This window comes from Littorina saxatilis, linkage group LG12 (assembly GCF_037325665.1).
Source record: "Littorina saxatilis isolate snail1 linkage group LG12, US_GU_Lsax_2.0, whole genome shotgun sequence".
NCBI lineage: Eukaryota > Metazoa > Mollusca > Gastropoda > Littorinimorpha > Littorinidae > Littorina > Littorina saxatilis.
Genome location: NC_090256.1, coordinates 17,615,999 through 17,640,375, shown reverse-complemented (window position 1 = coordinate 17,640,375; position 24,377 = coordinate 17,615,999). Strand labels below are relative to the sequence as shown.

The 24,377-nt window shown below is 41.2% G+C and overlaps 1 protein-coding gene across 1 annotated transcript in view; it reads left to right on the top strand.

The window, feature by feature from the left end:
• The first annotated feature begins 17,910 nt into the window (after positions 1 to 17,910).
• The window catches only part of LOC138981398 (uncharacterized), a 102,065-nt gene continuing 95,598 nt past the window's right edge, over positions 17,911 to 24,377 (top strand). The window contains exon 1 of the mRNA XM_070354314.1: positions 17,911 to 18,337. The gene's annotated coding sequence lies outside the window, so the exon portion shown is untranslated. The remainder of the gene's footprint in view (positions 18,338 to 24,377) is intronic.

The following is a 24,377-nucleotide window of genomic DNA, read 5'->3' as shown; positions in this document are numbered from 1 at the left end:
TTCTCCAGAACCATCTAGTCACTCATCAATGAAGACACCCAGTGAGAGCATTCTCCAGAACCATCTAGTCACTCATCAATGAAGACACCCAGTGAGAGCATTCTCCAGAATCATGTAGTCACTCATCAATGATAACACCCATGCCCGGAGTCAGTGAGGAGTGGAGAAGTCACACGACCACGACGAACTTGGGACAGGAAGTCCAAAAGCCCCTTTAAGTGAATATTGCTTGTTAAAGGCTGCACGCGCCAGTGAGAGCATTCACCAGAACCATGTAGTCACTCGCCATTTTTGGACAGGAGGCAGTTGTTGACGGATGAAGGCCCCTTTAAGTGTATACTGCTTGTCAAAGGATGCACGTGCCAGTGAGAGCATTCACCAGAACCATGTAGCCACTCACAAATGAAGACACCCTATAGGCTATAGCCAGCGAGGCGTGAAGAAGTCCAACGACCACGACGATCTTGGGACAGGTGGTCCAAAAGCCCCTTTAAACGGCATATTGCTTGTTAAAGGTTGCCCGCGCCAATGAGAACCATGCAGTCACTCGCCATCGTTTGACAGGAGGCTTTTTTTTACGGCTGAAGGCCCCTTTAAATGTATGCTGCTTATCAAAGGCTGCACGCGCCAGTGGGAGCATTCACCAGAACCATGTAGTCATTCACCGATGAAGACACCCAGGTCCACAGCCAGTGAGGCGTGGAGAAGCGCTGTGTAAAGGAGTCCTTCCACTTGATCTACGAGGGGGTGTCAAAAGGAGAGCCGCTTTAAGATGCAGTGGGCCATAAGTAACGCCTCCGACTGTTACCCTTGTAATGTGCAATAATGCTGCGGTAGGGGGTGGGGCCGGGTTTACATGACTGCTAATGTCGTCTCTCGATCCACCTCAGCGACAGTGAGGTGACGATCGTGTAGACCTTTAACTTGCTCAGCGATAGTTGAATGTGAGTGTGTGTGTGTGTGTGTGTGTGTGTGTGTGTGTGTGTGTGTGTGTGTGTGTTTGTGTGTGTGTGTGTGTATGTGTGTGTGTGTGTGTGTGTGTGTGTGTGTGTGTGTCTCTCTCTCTCTCTCTCTCTCTCTCTCTCTCTCTTTCTCTGTATATTAACGATCTTCCTTTTAGTGTTAATGATGATTGTGAACTATTTGCTGATGATACGACCATACACACTTCTGATAAAAAATTAGACAAAGTTTATTTATCATTGCAGAACAGTGTAGATGATCTCATTAATTGGACGGAATATAACCACATGAGTCTTCACCCCCAAAAGACCAAATACATGTTAATTACAACAAGGCAAAAAAGACAAAACATCAAGAACAAGAAATTCCTCCGAGGTAGGAAAAACACCCCCGTTGGTCAAAGGGAAATAACCATTCTCACTGCCACCAACTGAGAAGGTTATTTCCCTTTGACAATTAATATGTCCCTCTATAAGTCCTTGTAGAATCTTAATCCACCAATAACTCCCTAACCGTGTGTTTGACTGGTCCCAATTTTTGTAAGGACCGTCTCAGGAATGTATAGAACCTGTTCACCAAGTTTGGTGACGATCGGTCCGTTCATTCTTGAGATCTATATGCGAACACAAACAAACAAACAAACACATCGAGCGAATCCTATAATCCACCAATAACTCCCTAACCGTGTGTTTGACTGGTCCCAATTTTTGTAAGGACCGTCTCAGGAATGTATAGAACCTGTTCACCAAGTTTGGTGACGATCGGTCCGTTCATTCTTGAGATCTATATGCGAACACAAACAAACAAACACATGGAGCGAATCCTATACACACCCCTATACCGGGGGTGTAATAATCCTCATTCCTTATTAATTGGCAACGATGCAATAGCGGAAGTAGGAGATCACAAAGTTTTGGGAGTAAATATCGATAATAATTTATCTTGGACCCATCATGTTAGATCGTTGTGTAAAACCATGTCGAGGAAAATAATTATATTTGTTGAACAGAATTAAACACTTTCTAGATCAGCACTCAAGGTTATTATACTTTATACAACTCCTGCAATGCAACCGAGGGGTGGATTAAATCTAGTTGATTATTTTTAGACAAGTGAGAAATTAGAACGAACTACTTTGATTAAACCCAAAAATCACACGTGGATTATTCGAAGTAAGAATAAAGAGGGCTAAAAAATAATCAACACTAGAATTTATTTTTAGAACATTTGAAACCCAGACGATTGGACCCTGTTGCGGAAGAATACGTACAATTTTGACTCAAAACTGTAACAACAATGGCTGACGTGTATGCCTAGTCGACAGACAATGCCATTTGCTTTGTGTGTGTTTTTGTTGTTGCTTACTGTACATGACATACATTACGTGTAAAATCCAGTTCTTTAACAGGCAACAAACCTTGCAAATTTCCAGAAGCTGCAATCTGAAGCGACCTATCTCTGATTCTAGCAGACGATCTCTCCAATGTTTAACACAAAATCAGCAAACTCTCCTGTCACATAGAACGTCCATTATATAGTGCAATGTTGAAATGAAGTTACCGGTCTGAAACATTTAGTCGTTTCTTCTGAGACAATCCTTGTTCTCTTATCATCTACAGATTTACCGCAGTCTTCACCACGCGAATTCACAACAGTCAGTCTTTCGAACATGTATACAATCTACGTAGGCAAGTATGATACGTCATGACGTCATAGGATTCCTAGCATATTGACGTAATGCTAAACATCCGGTTATCCCGAGTTTTCTCCGTAATACATGTCCGTGGGTTTTTCAATGTTCGGTTATTTCCGTGGCTTCATGCGGAAAGGGAACCGTCGTCTGCAATCAACGACATGGACCATTCTGGTCCTTGCTGCTGACAAAAACATGATTTTAACACAGAATGTAATGTCAGAATAGCTATATAAACGCTATTGTGTTTTAATCGTAGCAATGGGGTCCGATATTTAGACGAGACAAGTATAATGCCGACGAGTCGGAGACTAAGAATAAAGTAAAAGAATAGGGATTATTTGAATGACGCGCATTTGACACTCTGAGTGATTAGGCTGAAATGAAATTGCCTACAAAATGTCGTCTGCATGACTGCATGTTCGACCCGTGTTGGTCGTTGTATAAATAGCTTAAACAATGACAACTCGTTGATTACTGGAAAATAAACCACTCGTGGGTATTTGCAGCCGCTTGGTAATTCACTCGTGTGCTCCGCACACTCGTGAATTACCAAGCGGCTGCAAATACCCACTCGTGGTTTATTTTCCAGTAATCAACTCGTGGTCATTGTTTAAGCTCTATATAATGCATACATACAAACCATCACGGATTATTGTTCGACCATCTGGGACTCAGCCAGTGCAAACATTTTAAAACCACTGTATAGTATACACAGACGAGCACTAAAATCAGTTCTATTAAAACAATCCAGTCTTGTTTTGGACGATAATAAAAAACTTAAGATTTTGCCCTTAAAAGAAAGATTTAAATCAAATAAAGGCGTGCTCCTTCACAAAATCCTTTCCGGCCATGCACCGAGTGCTTTCATTACAAAATTTAAAGCCAAACCAAGCCGAAAATTCAACGTCCCCATTCCGCGGATAGATCTCTTTAAATCAAGTTTAGCTTATTCTGGCAGCGTTTTGTGGAATTCTCTCCCGGAATCAGTTCGAGTCCCAACAAGTCTCAATACTTTCAAAAAACACCTCTCATTACATTTAATGTCAAATTACGAAAAGTCACAGTGATGGAAGACTTCGTTCTGATTATTTTCATATTGATCATATCTGTCCATAAAGCATCAGTGTTTCATAACACAAGAATGTATGTATAGCCTACAACGTGTATATAGTCATGTGAATAGTTTTTCTGCCTTTTTTTAATTTTAATTTTTAAAAATTTTTTTTTTACTGTCATGCTTATCTTTTGTAATTGTTTTACGTTTGTATATATATATATATGTATTTAAGATTAGAATAGTCCCTCTCTGGGCGAGGGCTGGTTGAAAAGAAGCTCGTTTATATTGCTTATGCCACAACCCTCGTAAAATATAATTTGATTTGTATTGATTTGATTTCTCTCTCTCTCTCTCTCTCTCTCTCTCTCTCTCTCTCTCTCTCTCTCTCTCTCTCTTTCTCTCTCCCTTTCTCTATCTCTATCTCGGTCTCTCTCTTAATTTCTCTCTGTCTCTCTCTCTCTCTCTCTCTAGTAGGGACTAGCTGTAAGAAAGGACCATATGGACCTAATGCTATCATCCCTCGGTAATAAAGTTTTCGAGTTCGAGTTCGAGTTCGAGTTCTCTCTCTCTCTCACTCCCCCACTCATTCTCTCTTGTTCCCAGCCGCAGCCCATGCAGCGAGCCTCGAAAGTGACGACCTTGCCAGTCAGATCCCATCGGGGGGTTCTCTTGCGGAAAAGCTTTCGTCGAGCACCGCGAAGATTACGCGACAGGCTCTGTCATTCATCAAAGACTAGAAACTATCAAGCTGTTAAGTAGTTAAGAGTCTTTGCCTTCATTGACGACAAACTGTCCGCACCCCAGGTAACGACTTTAATGGGACCATTTCAGGCCCTTGTTTGGCTGTAATGAAGTCAATGTTTGAAAAACACTGATGTTTATGGCTTTTCACCTCAGCTCTCCTTCTCTCCTCTTCCTCCTCCTCCTCCGCCTCCTCCTCCTCCGTCCCGCCCCTTTTATAGCCTCGAGCTCCAATCAGAGTTTCTGAGGGGGCTCGGTAGTTCAGTTGGTAGAGCACTGGACTTGTGATCGGAAGGTCGCAGGTTCGAATTCGGGCCGGGACGGACACTGGTCAACTTAATGTGCAGACCCAGAGACGGAAGCCATGTCCCACCCCGTGTCACCACAATGGCACGTAAAAGACCTCGTTCATTCTGCCATAAGTGCAGATGGCTGATACCATCTAAACACGCATACACTTGTGTATCTTGTCAAAAGCCGAGAGGGCGTAAAACTCGAATCATATAACCGATATCTTTAAGAGGCGAAATATTTAGCCTGTAGGACATAAAGCATTCTGTCTTTCCTTTGTTTCAGAGTTTCTGAGTACTTCTTCGCTCAGTCCGCAACTGTGAAAGAAGTTAACAATAGCTATTTAATGGTAGGATGAGGCGAACAATTTTATTTCTCCGCATTTGTATGGCCTTGGCTTGTTTATGTTTTTTTTTATATCCAACAAAATGTTTGCAGCAGGAAAAATGTCAATGGCTGTTATGCTAAATGGCACATTAAGTTCTTGTTCATCTATGAAAGGAACAACTTGGCAAGGTGCAGACGTTATTAAGACAAGGCCGCCTTTGCTGAATATTCGTGGTTCTATTTTTTCGAAAACACGTGCTCCTGTCCACGTGGTTTCTACACACCTCTTGCTAGTGATTGCCATTGGCCCCTCAAATGTTGGTCAGAGGTTTTGGCAATTTAATTCACTTTTGCAAAACCTATACAAACCCGACGGAGTTATTTCCGAAAATTGTCTATTGGTCCAATTCGCCGGGAAGCACATTAAACGGAAAACTTCCACAGAGCCAATATTTGGAAATTAATTATACAAGTATATTTATACCCTTGGTTTATCATAATCTTTTCCGTCCCCCAGTCCCGTCTAACTCAAATATCAGTATCCATCCAGTTTCCGTTGTTGGATCTCTTTTCTCTGCCTTCTAAGTGTCTGCTTGTGTTTCAGACACTACAGTACGGTGTCGAAGTTGGCGCCTGCAAAAGACATTTTGCAATCCCTGTTTGTCACAGTTGTAACAGTGCCAATAATGTATAGTTATTATATCCAACACCAATATTCCATTTTTAACGTGAGAATCTTAATCAAAAGAGACATAGCGCTTTGTTAAGATCTGCGAAACAAAAGAAGGTCATCCCTTTGAATGCATACAAACATACATGTGCACCAAGAGTGAGTGAGAATGATGCAGGACCAAACTTCTAGCTCCTGAGAGAATATCAATCATTGAAATAAAGAAGTGCCTTTTATCTTCATTGCTTTTAGTAATATATAAATTATAGAAAGCCATCATGTTCCGCATAATAATAATAATAATAATAATAATAATAATAATAATAATAATAATAATAATAATAATAATAATAATAATAATAATAATAATAAAACATTCTTTTATAGCGCTGTTCACCGCCAAATGGCAGTCTCATGGCGCTTTACATTAGACATTAAAATTCAACATTTTACATATAAAAAGTTTATAAAAAAAAGTTTCAAAAAAGCATAACTCTCACTTACTCTTGCCTGAGTGATCGACAAGAAGACTTACTCTTGCCAAACATGGCGTATGAATTTAGAGCGCTTGAATTATACGTCCCTTTAAATCTCAGATCCTGTGTTTTACGTTCCTCCTTCTCGCTTCCCTTGCCCTTCTCAACTTCACTTCGTTCTTTCGCTGCTGGACTTGACACTTGCCTGTGCCTTGAAACTTCGTCTTGAAACAAGCAACGCCAGAGAAAGAAAAAAGTCTTTGCTTTTTTTTCCCCTTCATTATCTTAATGTTATTGTCTGTCCGTCTACTTTAAAGGCTAATAGGTCGAAGGAGCGGTAACTATTTTGTAGTGTTAATTAATAGAATTCATAAGCCATTTTTATTTGTTTGTTTTTGTTTGTGTATTGTTTTTAAATTAGTACCAGGTCAAAGTTGACGCCCCTCAAAGAACTCTCTCAGGCACCTGTTTGTTCTAACGGAGTTCATATTTAACAACCACTACTTTTACTGGCTCCCCCCCCCCCTTCCTCTCGTTTAGGGTCCCTTACCATACCGTGAAAACACCCTTTTAAGACCCCAAATTTAAGACTAATCCTCCTCCTCCTCCTCCTCCTCCTCCTCCTCCTCCTCCTCGACACTTCATTGATATTCATGGCACAAGCATTCCTGCGCTCGGATGGCTGCGCCTCGGTCCTCAATGCCGAAAGCAGCGGGTCCCTTTTGTGTCCACGTCAATTTTCTATTCTGCGGGGACTACCAGCTCGTTCAGCCCCGTCCCCCCGGGGACAAATGGCCTTTCCTCACTGACCTCCTAATCCAAGGGGGGTAATCCATCTTCCCAATCACCGCTAGAGGGAGGGAGCGTTTTGTACTCGGGGGCATGTTGTAGTTCATCGGTGTTGTCCGCTTTGTGGCAAGTTTGGATTGTCCGGCGCGTCTCTGGTTGTTGCTCCCTTTTCAGGCTTTGTTCGGAAGAAAAAGAAACAAGTTTCAGACTGTGTGAACGTGCAAATTGATTTATGAGACTAAATTGGCTTTTTTTTCTTTCTTTTTACATTTAGTCAAGTTTTGACTAAATGTTTTAACATAGAGGGGGGAATCGAGACGAGGGTCGTGGTGTATGTGCGTGTGTGTGTGCGTGTGTGTGTCTGTCTGTCTGTCTGTGTGTGTGTGTGTGTGTGTCTGTCTGTCTGTGTGTGTGTGTAGAGCGATTCAGACTAAACTACTGGGCCGATCTTTATGAAATTTGACATGAGAGTTCCTGGGTATGATATCCCCGGATGTTTTTTTTCATTTTTTCGATAAATACCTTTGATGACGTCATATCCGGCTTTTTGTAAAAGTTGAGGCGGCACTGTCACACCCTCATTTTTCAATCAAATTGATTGAAATTATGACAAAGCAATCTTCGACGAAGGCCGGGGTTTGGTATTGCATTTCAGCGTGGTGGCTTAAAAACTAATGAGTGAGTTTGGTCATTAAAAATCGGAAACTTGTAATTAACATTATTTTTTTATTAAACGATCCAAAAACAATTTCATTTTATTCTGCGTCATTTTCTGATTCGAAAACCATATACATATGTTATATTTGGATTAAAAACAAGCTCTGAAAATTAAAAATATAAAAATTATGATCAAAATTAAATTTCCGAAATCGTTTTAAAAACTATTTCATCTTATTCCTTGTCGGTTCCTGATTCCAAAAACATATAGATATGATATGTTTGGATTAAAAACACGCTCAGAAAGTTAAAACGAAGAGAGGTACAGTAAAGCGTGCTATGAAGCACAGCGCAACCGCTACCGCGCCAAACAGGCTCGTCACTTTCACTGCCTTTTGCACTAGCGGCGGACTACGTTCAGTTTCATTCTGTGAGTTCCACAGCTTGACTAAATGTAGTAATTTCGCCTTACGCGACTTGTTTCTTTCTTGTGTGTATCTTACCTTTGGCTCTGCGCGTGTTGACTTCAGCTCAGCATGTTATTATTGTGTTAGGTTGTTTTTTTTAACTCAATATATAGTGCTTTCAACACTCCACAAACTATAATGTTTTCGTCGTAGATGTTGATCTACTGATGAGAGATAAAGAGACCTTTAGGTAAAAATAAAAAAAAAGAAGTACTTGACAAATTGCTCACTATATAAATCAGTTGAAAGGCAGAGCCCAAGAAAATCGTTCTGTTTCATATGGTTAATGTCGTATCTCCTTAACAATTACACTCTATGTAAGCTGCCTTCATAAGTAGACATAAATTAATTAAAACAGTGGGTATTATATTATCAATAGCGGCGCTGGATTTCAAACCTATAGTTCAGTTTCATTCTGTTAGTTCGACAGCTTGACTAAATGTCGTAATTTCGCCTTACGCGACTTGTTATAGTTGGAGTCGCAATTGATCTACGCCGGATTTTTGTTTTGTCAACATAGTTGACATATGACAGCCTTCCGAAGGATACCTCTTGTCCTTTTAGTATACGTAAGGCCCTATTATGACAGTCGACTGACAGATGACTGTTGACATGCATAACATTCACAAACATCAACAGTACAGACACGAGAATGAACAGAGTTGAAATGTAATGTTTTGATTGCGTGCTTTGGTGACACTGCCTTGTCATAATATCTCTCGTCATTTCAAATGACACTGTCAACAGTAACAAGATATGAACTGGACATTTTGTCGGTAAAGCTTACTCTGTACTAAAACGTACATGCTGAATGTTGCAAGCTTACCCCCCACCCCCCACCCCCTCCTTGCAACTCTCCCCCCCCTCATCCTACCACTCTAAATTAAAGTGCTCCACTTCTGTGCAAGCAGTTTTGAACAGTGTCTGACCCACTATATAGAGAATACTACATGGCTTGCTGTGTCGTACCAGATTTACACGAGGTTTTTTTTTTAAATATTGAACTGCGAGCGAAAGCGAGCTGTTCACTATTTGAAAAAGCAACGAGTGTAAAATCTGGTACGAAACAGCAAGCCATGTAGTAGTCTGTTTATCCTACATACTGTACTTACGTGTATTTTACTGAAAATGTCCTGCAGTCGAGGCAGCTAAATTGAAGACGCTTGTTTTGGAACCTCGATCTCTTCTAAAGCCTCGTGCAATCTATTACGTCAAAGCAAAGAAACGTCACTCTGAAAGTGTGGCGTGACGTGTTAGTTCTAAAGATTCATCGAGGGTAATTAGCGAGCGCAATTTTTTTTCTATAATGACGTTTGTCTCGGTGACTTTGGCATCATAAGCAGTGGAAAAACAGGTCCCTGCCAGACTTGCTTGACATGACCTCATTTACATGATATAAACACGTGTGATTTGTACGATTATTATCTCACGGGTGTCTCTCTCACGTATGTAGGATAAACAGTTCTACTAGCAAACTTAGCACACATAGTAGACACCAATCAGTGTTACAGAAAGGGTGTTCAAAAATTGAACACTTCAGTGTAGAGTGTAGCACGAACGGAATACAAACGAATCGAAAGAAAGAGGTGAAGTACTTACTTCTGTTATATTTCCACGTATAAAATAATTGCCTAAAAGTAAGCACTATGGCAGATCCAAAAACAAAGAGACTGCCAACGTTCCAAAATTCAGAATCAAAAAACAAGAAAGGTAGGTTGTTGGAACGTTTGTTATTGACAAAACAATACATTCACAATATATTCACCGTTGGGTCGAAATATCTGTGAATGTATTGTTTTGTCAGTAACAAACGTTCCAACAACCTACCTTTCTTGTTTTTTGATTCACTATGGCAGAGTTAGAATCCCAAATACCAGATATTGTATATTATGCCACGATAAAAATTGAATACGGTTTTGTTTAAATCAATTGATTGATTTCAGCTCAAACACTGATTCCGGCATTATCCACATGGTTTATATATATCATTTGAAGCGTGTGTGTGTGTGGGGGGGGGGGGCGTCTAGGAGGACATTTTCAATCCCATCAATTCTTTCAAAGCCAACCGCGTGTGCTGAAGAAAATTAAAACAAAAAACTGTAAAAAATCAAGTGTGACTGAATTTCTGCCCCGCTACCAAGCTGCATGGTGGGATGTGAAAAAGACTATTACAATCGTGGACAGTGTTTGACGATTAAGGGGCCTTCACACGCTCTTTCTGGCTCAACAAACACTTGACAGGACAACTGAGAGGGCCAACCAGTCGCTCATCTGACCCCTCGTGTTTGTTTCACTATCTGTTCTTCTTGTTCTTGTCGATCACTGTTTCACTATCTGCCTCAACCCCCTTCTGACGACCTCCCGCTATGGACACAGGGCCAATCCGGAAAATAGTATACACAGAGGGTCACTGGAACCACAGTTTGTTTGTTTGTTCGTTCATGGGCTGAAACTCCCACGGCTTTTACGTGTATGACCGTTTTTACCCCGTCATTTAGGCAGCCATACGCCGCTTTCGGAGGAAGCATGCTGGGTATTTTCGTGTTTCTATAACCCACCGAACTCTGACATGGATTACAGGATCTTTTTCGTGCGCACTTGGTCTTGTGCTTGCGTGTACGCACGGGGGTGTTCGGACACCGAGGAGAGTCTGCACACAAAGTTGACTCTGAGAAATAAATCTGTCGCCGAACGTGGGGACGAACTCACGCTGACAGCGCGCTACCGACTGAGCTACCGACTGAGCTACATCCCCGCCCCTGACTGAGCTACATCCCCGCCCCTGATTGAGCTACATCCCCGCCCCTGACTGAGCTACATCCCCGCCCCTGACTGAGCTACATCCCCGCCCCTGACTGAGCTACTTCCCGCCCCTGACTGAGCTACTTCCCGCCCCTGACTGAGCTACTTCCCGCCCCTGACTGAGCTACATCCCGCCCCTGGCTGAGCTACATCCCGCCCCTGGCTGAGCTACATCCCTGCCCCTGACTGAGCTACATCCCTGCCCCTGACTGAGCTACATCCCCGCCCTGACTGAGCTACATCCCGCCCCTGACTGAGCTACTTCCCGCCCCTGACTGAGCTACATCCCCGCCCCTGACTGAGCTACATCCCCGCCCTGACTGAGCTACTTCCCGCCCCTGACTGAGCTACTTCCCGCCCCTGACTGAGCTACTTCCCGCCCTGACTGAGCTACATTCCCGCCCCTGACTGAGCTACATCCCCGCCCCTGACTGAGCTACATCCCCGCCCCTGACTGAGCTACATCCCCGCCCCTGACTGAGCTACATCCCCGCCCCTGACTGAGTTACATCCCCGCCCCTGACTGAGCTACATCCCCGCCCCTGATTGAGCCACATCACCGCCCCTGACTGAGCTACATCCCCGTCCCTGACTGAGCTACATCCCCGCCCCTGGAACCACAATGAAAATCCCCCTTTCAAGACCTCCACAAATCTGAGAAAATCAGGTCTTTAAAGGGAAGTCTGTTTGTTTGTTTGTTTGTTTGTTTGATTGTTTGTTTGCTTAACGCCCAGCTGACCACGAAGGGCCATATCAGGGCGGTGCTGCTTTGACATATAACGCGCGGCACACACAAGACAGAAGTCGCAGCACAGGCTTCATGTCTCACCCAGTCACATTATTCTGACACCGGACCAACCAGTCCTAGCACTAACCCCATAACGCCAGACGCCAGGCGGAGCAACCACTACATTGCCAATTTTAAAGTCTTCGGTATGACCCCGCCGGGGTTCGAACCCACGACCTCCCGATCACGAGGCGGACGCCTTACCACTAGGCCAACCGTGCCGGTTGTAAAGGGAAGGAGTCTTAAAATAGGGGTACATTTACACAGGTTATCAACAAAATATCTAAAGATGTAAGGTCTTAAAATGGGGGAGACTTAAAATGGGGGAGACTTAAAATGGGGGAGACTCAAAATGGGGCAGACTTAAAATGGGGGAGACTTAAAATGGGGGAGACTTAAAATGGGGGAGACTTAAAATGGGGGAGACTTAAAATGGGGCAGACTTAAAATGGGGAGACTTAAAATGGGGGAGACTTAAAATGGGAGAGACTTAAAATGGGGGAGACTTAGAATGGGGGAGACTTAAAATGGGCAGACTTAAAATGGGGGAGACTTAAAATTGGGGAGACTTAAAATGGGGGAGACTTAAAATGGGGGAAATTTAAAATGGGGGAGACTTAAAATGGGGGGTCTTAAAAGGTAGATTCTATTGTACTGCGGTCGAAATGTTCGTGTTGAATTTGTACTCTGTCTTCATCTCAGTTTTGCAATTCCAAGCACAGTGTTTAAACTTTAATACAAATACCTTGATTTTTTTTAAATCTAAATAAAAGGGTTTTAATTTTTAGAACAAGTCCTTATTGTGATATGCAATAATTATCTATGGAGATAGGACCAAACACAAACATAAAGTCTAAACTAAGTGACACTACCACAGTTGAAATTGACATGTAGCTTAGAATTCGTGCTCATTCTTTTCTCAGTACACTTTTGACATTTCACGCACCATTTTACAAAGTCTTTAATTTTAAGGAACCCCTTTTGAAAACCTCAAAAATCTGGGGAAATCAGGTCTAAATAAGGACAGAGACAAAAATGGAAGTATTAAATTTGCATAGATCAAGAACAGAACACCCCCTCCACCCTTCAAAAAACAACACACACACACACACAAACTATTGAGTCTTGAAAAAGGGGTCTTAAAACTCTTGTCTTAAAAGTGGGATCCACTATAACCCCAATTCCATCAGAGTACGGAGACACCGTTACAGCGCACCGTGGGACACTCATCAACCTCATCATCATTCCCTCAGTGAACTCTCGCCTTACTCATTGCAGTGTGTCACTAAAGAAAATAGCCAAGGTGTGATAAATCCACAATCCTTAATCCCTTGCTAATCCACCGGGGGATTAACACGCCCGGAGGGCTCGCCGCCGTGCCCCTGCGTGCCATCGTAAAAACAGTGGTCTGTGACCAAGTTGTGACCACTTGCACCCAGGGTATCGCATGATCGCCACCCGTTGATTGCATGGGGTATGTGGTCTGTTAGCGCTGGTCAGCAGCCACGGGCTATTTTGCTCTCAACTTATTATTGTAGTGACCGCCAGAAGGTTTCGGAAGTGCCTTACAAAATGTTTCTTTCTGGATGTATGTTTTTTGGTGTGGACGTGGATTGTACTGTTGTGGAACTGATTTGTAGGGTTGTTGTTGTTTTTTCGTGTGACGGCGTGGTGCTATTCGTTCGTTCATCGTTCAATATTGTGGAGTAAATTGATCATCGAGTGATCCGTTTGTGCTTTCTGATAGTCGTTTTACTTCATCAATGCAGGTAAGGTAGCTGACTGATTTGATGTAAAACTGTATCAAAGAAACAAAGGGTAATCACTATAAAAACAGACCTGGCACATAAGAGAGTATTGACAATATAAACGAGCTTACTTTTCTTTCCTCCTTGATTTTGTCAACAGCAATCAAAAAACAAGTCAAGTTTAGTTCATGAAACGTTTAATCACAGGCAAAGCAAAAGCGTAACAAGAAAAAAAGAAAGCTTATTCCCGACAGGTATCACACACACTGACGACCAAACCGACCACAAGCCGCGGTAAAAAGCAACCGAAGAAAAAACTAGAACTCCCCACTCGGGTACTTCGGGGTGGGAGGGACACTTAACAATCCATCGTCCTGTATTGCTTGCAACCCCTCCGCCCACACAGTACATGTAAGGCAAGACGACAGTCCTCGTGACAGCGCCAAGATACGGTAGCTGACTTTCTGTCATACCTGGAGCTTTCTTTTCCGGGAAGAACATGATCACGACAGGTGTAACCCTGTATATTTGTGTCGCTCTACTTAAAATGTCATTGGTGTAGGGTAGACGATACTAATTTTAGCGGCATTTTTCTTGGGTATTTTGTGCAGCGATTGATTTCAGCTTGCCGTGCTGCACGTCTCTCTCTGTTTGACAGTCCCTAGTTTCTGTCATTCCATCTGTCTGTCTGTCTCTGTCTCTCTCTCTTTCATACTCTCTCCCTATCTCCCTACCTCTCTGTCTCTCTCTGTATCTCTGTCTCTGTTTTTCTGTCTGTCTGCCTGTCTCTGTCTCCGTCTGTCCGTCTTTTTGGCTGTCTGTTTTTTTTCTGTCTTTTTGTCTGTCTGTCTGTCTCTGTCTCTGTCTCTGTCTCTGTCTTTCTTTCTTTCTCTCTTTCTTTCTTTCTCTCTCACTCTTACCATGATGAATTTATCAGAGATGGTAAACAATGTTATTCCCCCCTCTGCTTCTTTACCTCTGTAAACTTGTAGAGCTAGTTATTTTTCGATAATGACCCAGCAACCAAACAAATAACGAGCCAGCAACAGCCTGAATCCTCGATAGTGCAATGGGTTGAGAAGCTGTTCTGTTTCGGTACTACTTTTGCGACTGAAAAGTTCCGAACGCTCTATACGTACGAAGTATACATCTCTGGAGCAAACAATACAAACATACCGCATTTAAATTAACAACTACAGGCCTGAACACATGAATCTCCATATAAAATCCATGAGTTCGGTTGTTTTCTGAATCTAGATCTGCCGTGCACAAACCGTTCATCACAAGCGAATTCCCAAGGCAAGTAACTCATACTCTAGCGACAAGAGTAGTTCCCCTTCTTTTAACGCAGTATCTTCGACAACACTGACTGCAATCCGACGGTCAGTTTTCAACAATATTTCATTTTATAAACAGATCACACGCAACCAAATGCACACATCTCATCAATTTAAACAACATAAAGCGGTTTCATACACTAGTTTCCCCAGAAAACTGAACTTCATACAGTAATTAACGTTGGAACACGGGTGCAAAAGTTCGTCTGCTAGTCCCATTTGACGAAAGAACATTATCCTAAGATAATACTAAAACATAAACAGAACACACAATATCTGCCTTTACCGCCATAGCAGAATAACAGCATATCTGTGTACTTTATTTTAGTCCAAAACAGGGAAACTGACAAGAAGTGTTAACAGAATGGAATGATTTGCACGGAACTATACAACCGCGCATTAATCGATCGCCTGCGCAGGTTGACTGGTTGAGTGATTCGGATTCGATCAAACTTTCGCACAAAAACTCCTGTTTTCTTTGAATAACTGAAGAAAGGAGGAATAAAGAGGTTACACACCTCGTCTCAGTGATTATTAAAAATAATGGTCTCAGTTCGCGGTCATGAAAAAGCTCGCTGAAGCTCGCATTTTTCATGATCCGCCAACTTCGACCATTATTTTTAATAATCACTGAGACTCGGCATGTAACCTCTACTTATATGTTGGCTGCTGGACTAAATGGTTGCATTGTTGCCTTGTTCCTGCTTGTGCCTACTTCTGTGTTATCGCGTTTACCTTTGAACAAAAAAATGTTTTTCAACTTGTGGTACAATAGCGGCCATGGCGGCTAAATGACATGACAACATTCCGCAGCTAAACAATGTTCCCGACTGAAGTATATCCAGAAGGAAAATAATTATATTTCAACTTCAAAGCTTAGAACGTAATTAACTTCATTCAACAAGCACGGCGACTCTTAGTGATTTTTCTAGGTTACCCAGGTAACGACAAAGAAGGTGAAGTGTCACCTTAAGAAATTCTCCTTTCTGACGTTTGGAGGGCACTGTTGCACCACACTTTGAAGTAATCCCACACTTTGAAGTAAATTACTTCAAAGTGTGGGGATGTGCCCCACACTTTGAAGTAAACCTATTTTTTACTTCAAAGTGTGGGGGGGATCATCCCACACTTTGAAGTAAACTCAGTTTTTACTTCAAAGTGTGGGGGGATCTTCCCTCACACACTTTGAAGTAACTTACTTCAAAGCGTGGGACTTTTGCATCGCCTGTTTGAGCCTGATGATTTTGTCAAACAAAATGGCAAAGTCTTTTGGATGAGTGAACAGAAAAAGTGAGCGAGCCAAGAAACATAATGATGTTTGTTATCAGGCTTATCAGGGAAGATCCCCCCACACTTTGAAGTAAAAACTGAGTTTACTTCAAAGTGTGGGAAGATCCCCCCACACTTTGAAGTAAAAAATGGGTTTACTTCAAAGTGTGGGGCACATCCCCACACTTTGAAGTAATTTACTTCAAAGTGTGGGATTACTTCAAAGTGTGGTGCAACAGGGCACACCAGCAGGGCGTAACTGTAGGGGGATCTCAATGCCTCAGTACTTCCACCGATTCACTTCCGTTTTTCTCTCGTGCGAACGATGATTTGCAACCCTCAAAGATTTCTCGTATGTCCAGCTTTCACATCTAGAATAAGAGCACTTTTTCATTTGGACAAATACCCAAAATTATGACCTGGCAGCATTTTGTAAAGACTGGAATGCTTGGGTGAACTAGCTTTGCCTGTTAATGTTGACACGGGAAATTAACAAAAACATTCTCTTCCTGTACAAAACCTCTCCGGGCTGTTGAACTTTGGTATGTGTTCAAGTGGGAGGATGTTTTAAATGTGTTCAATGGAAAAGCCTGAACATATCTGTGGTGGCTTGCATGATGGGTAATGGAGGTTCAAAGTGGAATTACATTTGATTTCTCTCATTTCTCATTTCTCATTACTTTATTGTCCCATCGCTGGGAAATTCGGGTCGCTTCCTCCCAGTGGAAAGCTAGCAGCAACGGAGTCGCGCTACCCAGGTGTCTGCGTGTTTAGGTGTATTCAGCCACCTGCACTTATGGCAGAATGACCAAGGTCTTTTACGTGCCATTGTGATGACACGGGGGTGGGACATGGCTTCCGTCTCTGGGTCTGCACATAAAGTTGACCCGTGTCCGTCCCGGCCCGAATTCGAACCTGCGACCTTTCGATCACAAGTCCAGTGCTAAACCAACTGAGCTACCGGGCCCCCAATCGCCAGAAAATGTTATGTTGCTAGTATGCTTTGGTGATAAATACTGTGCTTACTCCTTCAATAATCTTTTCCCTCTTACAGTCTCTAAATATATAATAGGACAATTCAACTTTTCAATCGAGAGATGTCCTTCACAAAATGCTAATGTTAGTTCAACGTGATGTACCCAAAACGCCGACAGTTTGGCTACCTCTAGCACAACCAGGCAGGCGACATTTGAAGATGATAGTGTAAGATCGAGTTTTACAGGAAAGTATTTGAGCAATTCAAAAAGTTCAGTATTTTACACTTAGGTTTGCATCTCAAACAAAGTTAAGTATACACACTCAATTATCTTAATAGTTTTGAATACATAAAAACACTTACAACTTGTCATTTCATTACATAAGCTGTAAGTGACATTCCAATCAGGATCTGACAATTTTACAAAACTCTTTAAAATAACTCAAACAAACACAACACCAACAATACTTCAAGCTGCTGTAGCGTGTTAGAGTTAACTTAGGGAGGCCTATATCGTCTAAGAATTTGACAGCGTGTTCGTTCAGCTTAAACTCGCGTGCCGCTGGTCGTACGAAAGGTAAGTGGGGGAGGGGGCAGGAGGGGGGGGGGGGCAGAAAAAAAGAAGACTGTGAGAGGGAAGAGGATGAGGGAGGAGGAGAGTCGGTGGCGGGGGAGGGGGAGTGAGGGTTTTTGTGGATCTCTGTCCGCGGGGGGAGGGAGGGGGGGGGGGGGGGTGCGGGGGACAGGGGCGAGCAGAGACTTAGTGTCTCAGTCTCTCTCTCTGCGTCGGCCGCCCTTACGATCTCTTCATTACTTCCTACTACAACTTTTTCGCGCGAACGTCGCCGCGCAGTTACGGTTAGCGCCAGACGGATAACCGTAAACCCCTTGTCAGCCAGTACTCTAGACCCTACCGCCCGCGCTGTGGTCTCTCTGCCTCAGTCTCTCATATCTACGTTATATACCTGTCCTGCACTTTACACCGTGGGTGTCCATAGAGATATAAGAGTGTCGCGGATGTCTATATAGATATACTAAGAGTGTCTGTATTGATAGGTGTAGGTGTCTGCGAAGGTGGAACCAACAGAAAAGTTGTCCTGTGGCTGACTGTGTATGATTACAGTGTGGCAGTAAATTACTTTTGTGGACAGAGTGATTTGGGTTGTATTTCATCACTGAAAAAATATTTCCTTCTGACTTCGGAAAAGGACTATACAAGGAATTTACAAAGATTTTGTGTGTGTTTTCGCTGGATTGGACTTTTTTTTATTCGTCAGAGAAAAGGTAAGTTTGAACAAAACGTCTGTCTATAAACCTATACACTAATGGCGCTGTCTAAGGATGAACAATATTACAGTTTGTTCTGTGAAGGCCAGTTACGATCTTTTGCTCTTCACTTTCGGAATACGGTGATTTAGAGATGTATTAGCACGTAAAAAAATGACCAGTGACCAGATTTTATTTCTATCGTTCTTTTCATGATCTTATCTTAAGTCACATGTATTGAAAATCTCCATCCAGAAATATGTTAACAATAAACTATGTTTAAAAAAAAATGTGACTTTCTCTCCTAAAATGAAAAAGACATAATTATAATGATTCAAAAGTCTTGCAATACACCTTTTTTATACGTTGGATTAAAGGTGACACAAAAGCAGTCTATGATTCCGTTTTGTTTTTGTTTTTGTGTCTTTTTTTTCTTTCTTTATTGTTATGCTATTAGTGCTTTTCATTATTTCCGTTCTAATTTCCATTTGATTCAACAGCCCTTGTAGTAATCCCAAAACGTAACCCATGTCTCCTATGCGGACGATGTAGTATTACCGTTTTAGAACTCTACAAATCAGCCGAAGATAATAGAAACAGCATTACACCAATGTTGTATTTCTCCTCTCACAACTAATCGTCTTGATTGTGTGTCCTTTTATTTTCCCTTTCGCTACTTCTGTCGTGATCTTTGCATCTCATGTTACCTCCTCTTTCATAACGGATGGGTTGTGTTTCTTTTTATTTTCCCTTTTCACTTCTCAGTATTGGCCTGATTTTTGTAACCCATATCTATCTCCTTATCACAAGTAACGACTGGGTTTTGTTTCCTTTTAGATCCCCTTTAATGACTCTTGACTGCGATACTGTTTCCTTTCGCTTCCAATAATTCACTCATCAATGGAACCAGAAGTTCTGAACAGGCATGTAAATCAGACTTCCGGAATGGCCTCCACGCCGACTTGCACAAAATTGCCGTAACACTCCCGTTACAAACAGAGCTAACCCAGATTAGTCTCGTATCGCACTTAATGTCTTATTGGCGTGGTGTTGGAGCATGATTGAATGTCGCTTTTATGACGGCAGGAATTTCTCTAGAGCGTTTGTCCTTTCTGGCCCTTTCGAATTCTTTGACTTCTTTCGGACATAAGACTAGACAAAATGTCAGTAAGACTTGCGGGGGTATGCATTGTTTTGAATGTTTTATTGGCGTGGTGTTGGAGCATGACTGAATGTCGTTTTATGACGGCAGGAGTTTCTCTAGAGCATGTGTCCTTTCGACTTCTTTGACTTCGGGTCGTAAGACTAGTCAAGATGTGGGTAAAACTGGCGCGGGTATTCATTGTTTTAATGTCTTATTGGTGTGGTGTGGACAAATGATTGAATATCGTTTTCATGACAAAAGGAATTCCTCCAGAGCATATTTCTTTTCGAATTTCGTTGACTTCTTTCTAACATGTAAGACTATAGACAAGGCACTAGACTTGGGGGTCATTCCTTATTGTCTTGACGATGGAGAAGTGAAACCGGACACTGATACGAAGGGTAAAACTATTTGGTATTTACTAGGGTGTTATTGTCCGTGGTGTTAAGGGGATACTTGGGATAATTTGTCTCGGTCCATGCGCCTGTTGATCTATATCTTCTTCTTCTTCTTCTTATATGTCTTTTTCTTCAGTGGAGGCTTGGAATTGTTATCGACTGTTGAATGAGTGTTAGTGTTGTTGTTGTTGTGGTGATGACTTTTGTTTTCTTTCTGTCTGTGTGTTTGTTTTGTCCGCCTTCCTTTCATCCTTAGTTTCTTTCTTTCTTTCTTTTCTTTGTTTCTTTTCTTTCTTTCTTTCTTAGTTTCTTTCTTTCTTTCTTTTCTTTGTTTCTTTCTTCCTTAGTTTCTTTCTTTCTTTCTTCCTTAGTTTCTTTCTTTCTTTCTTTATTCCTTAGTTTCTTTCTTTCTTTCTTCCTTAGTTTCTTTCTTTCGTTCATCCTTAGTTTCTTTCTTTCTTTCTTCCTTAGTTTCTTTCTTTCTTTCTTCCTTAGTTTCTTTCTTTCTTTCTTTATTCCTTAGTTTCTTTCTTTCTTTCTTCCTTAGTTTCTTTCTTTCTTTCTTCCTTACTTTCTTTCTTTCTTCCTTACTTTCTTTCTTTCTTCCTTCCTTACTTTCTTTCTTTCTTCCTTACTTTCTTTCTTTCTTCCTTACTTTCTTTCTTTCTTCCTTACTTTCTTTCTTCCTTACTTTCTTTCTTTCTTCCTTAGTTTCTTTCTTTCTTTCTTCCTTAGTTTCTTTCTTTCTTTCTTTATTCCTTAGTTTCTTTCTTTCTTTCTTCCTTAGTTTCTTTCTTTCGTTCTTCCTTAGTTTCTTTCTTTCTTTCTTCCTTAGTTTCTTTCTTTCTTTCTTTATTCCTTAGTTTCTTTCTTTCTTTCTTCCTTAGTTTCTTTCTTTCTTTCTTCCTTAGTTTCTTTCTTTCTTTCTTTTCTTTGTTTCTTTTCTTTCTTTCTTTCTTCCTTAGTTTCTTTCTTTCTTTCTTCCTTAGTTTCTTTCTTTCTTTCTTTCTTTCTTTCTTCCTTAGTTTCTTTCTTTCTTTCTTCCTTAGTTTCTTTCTTTCTTTCTTTATTCCTTAGTTTCTTTCTTTCTTTCTTTTCTTTGTTTCTTTCTCTTTTTTCCCTCTTTCTTCCTTTTTTGTTTGTATTGTTTTGTTTCTTTGTTTGTTTCTTTGTTTCTTTGTTTCTTTTCTTTCTTTCTTTTTATGCCGACTGTCTATCCGCCTTTCTTCCTTCCTCAGTTTCTTTCGTGTGTTTTTATTTTAATTTTAATTTAGCTCCGGATTTGTTCTCAGTTCAAACTCTGAGTTCGATTCTTTTAAAGTTGAGTTTGCAAAAAATATTATGACCATCAAAACCACCACGGTTACCCGCGTCACACACACACACACATAAGCCTATATAGATATATATTCTAGATGAAAACCCGCTTCGCCGGGTACCCGGCTTCGCCGGGAAGAAGTAGAGCCGAATACCCGGCTTTCCCGGCTTCGCGATTGACGCCACACGAAGGAAGGGAGATAAACGCGCAAAACACTGGAGAAGATAAGGAAGAGTTACTGGGAATGGATGTACAGAAAAAGCAAAATCGGTTCAGCGCGAGAGCACGTGTTGAAAATGTTCATCAACCAGATTGTGTCCGGGGTCTACCTGAATATGCCCACCAAATTTGAAGCAGATCCATCGAGAACTTTGGCCGTGCATGGCGAACAGACAGACGGACAGACAGACACACACACACAAGCCGTATATAGATATAGATGTCCAAATATGTCAAAATGGCGATACAAGTTTCGGCAATTTTCGGAAGTTTTCGGCCGTCCTTGGCGTTTGAGAAAAGTTCGGCAATTCTTCCAAAATTACGGCAAAGTTTTCGGCGATTTGAAATTAGTTTTGGCGTTTTGCCCACTGGCGGCGACAAGTATAACGTCCTTGTCCATGTCTCCTAAATACCTCCCACATTCATGTAGGCATAAGACCCCGTTTCTTTAGTGCAACACTTCAACGTGCACCTGCTTATCGCAGTCAGAAATTGGTCACGGACATGAAGGTCCATTCTCGTATCTCATTACCTTTAAAACAAAGAATGTCTTCAGTGTCTGAAATCATAAGGGTACTTTCCTTTCCGTGTAAATCATCTTGAAAATTAGCATAGATCCATGAAGGATTTTACATGGAATGAGAACATGATTTCCACTTGGAGGTTAACCAAAATATTTTAATATCTACCACCTGGCTATCTTAGGTTAAAAATGAGTTTTTTGATTTTAGATTTTTTCTTTCTTTTTTGTATTATTATATATTGTGTGTGTGTGTGTGTGTGTGTGTTTGGGTGTGTGTGTGTGTGTGTGTGTGTGTGTGTGTGTGTGTGTGTGTGTGTGTGTGTGTGTGTGTGTGTGTGTGTGTGCGTGTGTGTTGTAGCTGCACGTATTTATTTCTTGCACTTTTCGTATTTAGATTTCTTCGTAATCCGGTAACCTCGAAATCGACCTAAGAAAAGCCTAGCTTTTGAATTAAAAAATCACGAAAAAATCATAATCAAAAGGTACAGTTCAGCTGTCATGTGACCCCTGTTACAGAAATCTTTACTCCGAAAAGACCGTCGCGATATAACCTTGAATGGTTGAAAACGACGTTAAACACCAAATAAAGATAGAAAGAAAGAAAGAAAGAAAGAAAGAAAGAAAGACTCCGAAAAGTGTGCCAACAAACAAAAAACAAGAGTCTCTTATGGCATAGACAGTTAGAATAAAATTACTTGCATAACGTTTTAAGATACGGTACAACAATGTGTTGCAATATAAATTTGGATGTGTTAAAATTTTCAGGGAGCATTTGTCGCTTTAAACACTATAAGTACTGTCATAAGACGTACACTTACAATACATGATCCTGAACCCGCAAGCATATTGAAGTTTTTGAGCGCACAAGGTGTTGGTTACATCTTAACGCATTTTTGCGTTGGACGAACGCTCTGTCTGACTCAGACACTCACAAAACAATGGGGGGTCCTTTTGAAGTATTCAGCCAAATTTGACAATTCGTTTCTCTCCTGGCCATGTTGAAGTCGACGCAACCGCCAAGGAATACTGGAATGTTATGATTATCTTGATGAAGTCACTGCTATACAATTCGAAGCACTTTTTGAATATTTGTTGTTGAAGCTGTTTCAAACCAGCATCATAAAACAGAGAACATAAAACATGAATTTTCACTAGCGTGCCTCCCCCTTACCCTTAAATTAAAAAGTGCTATCTGGTTTTTCATCCAAGTGAATTTATGTGTTTTGTTGGAAAATTCGCAATTGAAGCAAAGCAGTTCGTCAAACGTGTCTGTATTCCGATGAGACATCGGTCTTGATGTATCCTTACTGTTGTTGGTTGTTGGTCGTTATTGGCTTACGTACGAACATTCGTGACGAGGCGAAAGAGATGGTGAGAGTTAGTTTAAGTGTAATAGATGTAATACCTGAACTCCTTCAAGAAATTCATAGTTATCTGCATTCCGTCGAGAAACTTATATTTGACTTGTATTGATTTAACATCCGCCAAGGAATACTGGAATGTTATGATTATTTTGATGAAGTCACTGCTAGACAATTCGAAGCACTTTTTGAATATTTGTTGTTGAAGCTGTTTCAAACCAGCATCATAAAACAGAGAACATAAAACATGAATTTTCACTAGCGTGCCTCCCCCCCCCCCTTACCCTTACATTAAAAAGTGTTATCTGGTTTTACATCCAAGTGAATTTATGTGTTTTGTTGGAAAATTCGCAATTGAAGCAAAGCAGTTCGTTAGAGTTGCTTAATTGTCAAACGTGTCTGTATTCCGATGAGACATCGGTCTTTATGTATCCCTACTGTTGTTGGTTGTTGGTCGTTATTGGCTTACGTACGAACATTCGTGACGAGGCGAAAGAGATGGTGAGAGTTAGTTTAAGTGTAATATATGTAATACCTGTGCTCCTTAAAGAAATTCATAGTTATCTGAATTCCGTCGAGAAGTTCATATTTACCTAAATTCCGTCGAGAAACTTATATTTACTTGTATTGATTTAACATCCGCCAAGAAATACTGGAATGTTATGATTATTTTGATGATTCTTGACAATTCGAAGCACTTTTGGAATATTTGTTGTTGAAGCTGTTTCAAACCAGCATCATAAAACAGAGAACATAAAACATGAATTTTCACTAGCGTGCCCCCCGATTCGTTTTTGTGTTCTTCGTCTTCTTCTTCAGTCCGTTATAACTTCCAGCAACTGAATGAGAATTTGTTTAGCTACACCGGAAGCGTTAACGAATGAATGAATAAAAAAACCAAGAAAGGTAGGTTGTTGGAACGTTTGTTATTGACAAAACAATACATTCACATTTTTGTATTTATAATACATTTTTGGATTTGAAGTGTTAACGGTCCACTTTTGTACACATTTTCTGAAACCACTTTTGAACACTGTTCTGCGTCTCTGGTTCAATCAGCAAAATTAGCACACACAGTAAACACTAGTGTTCCTT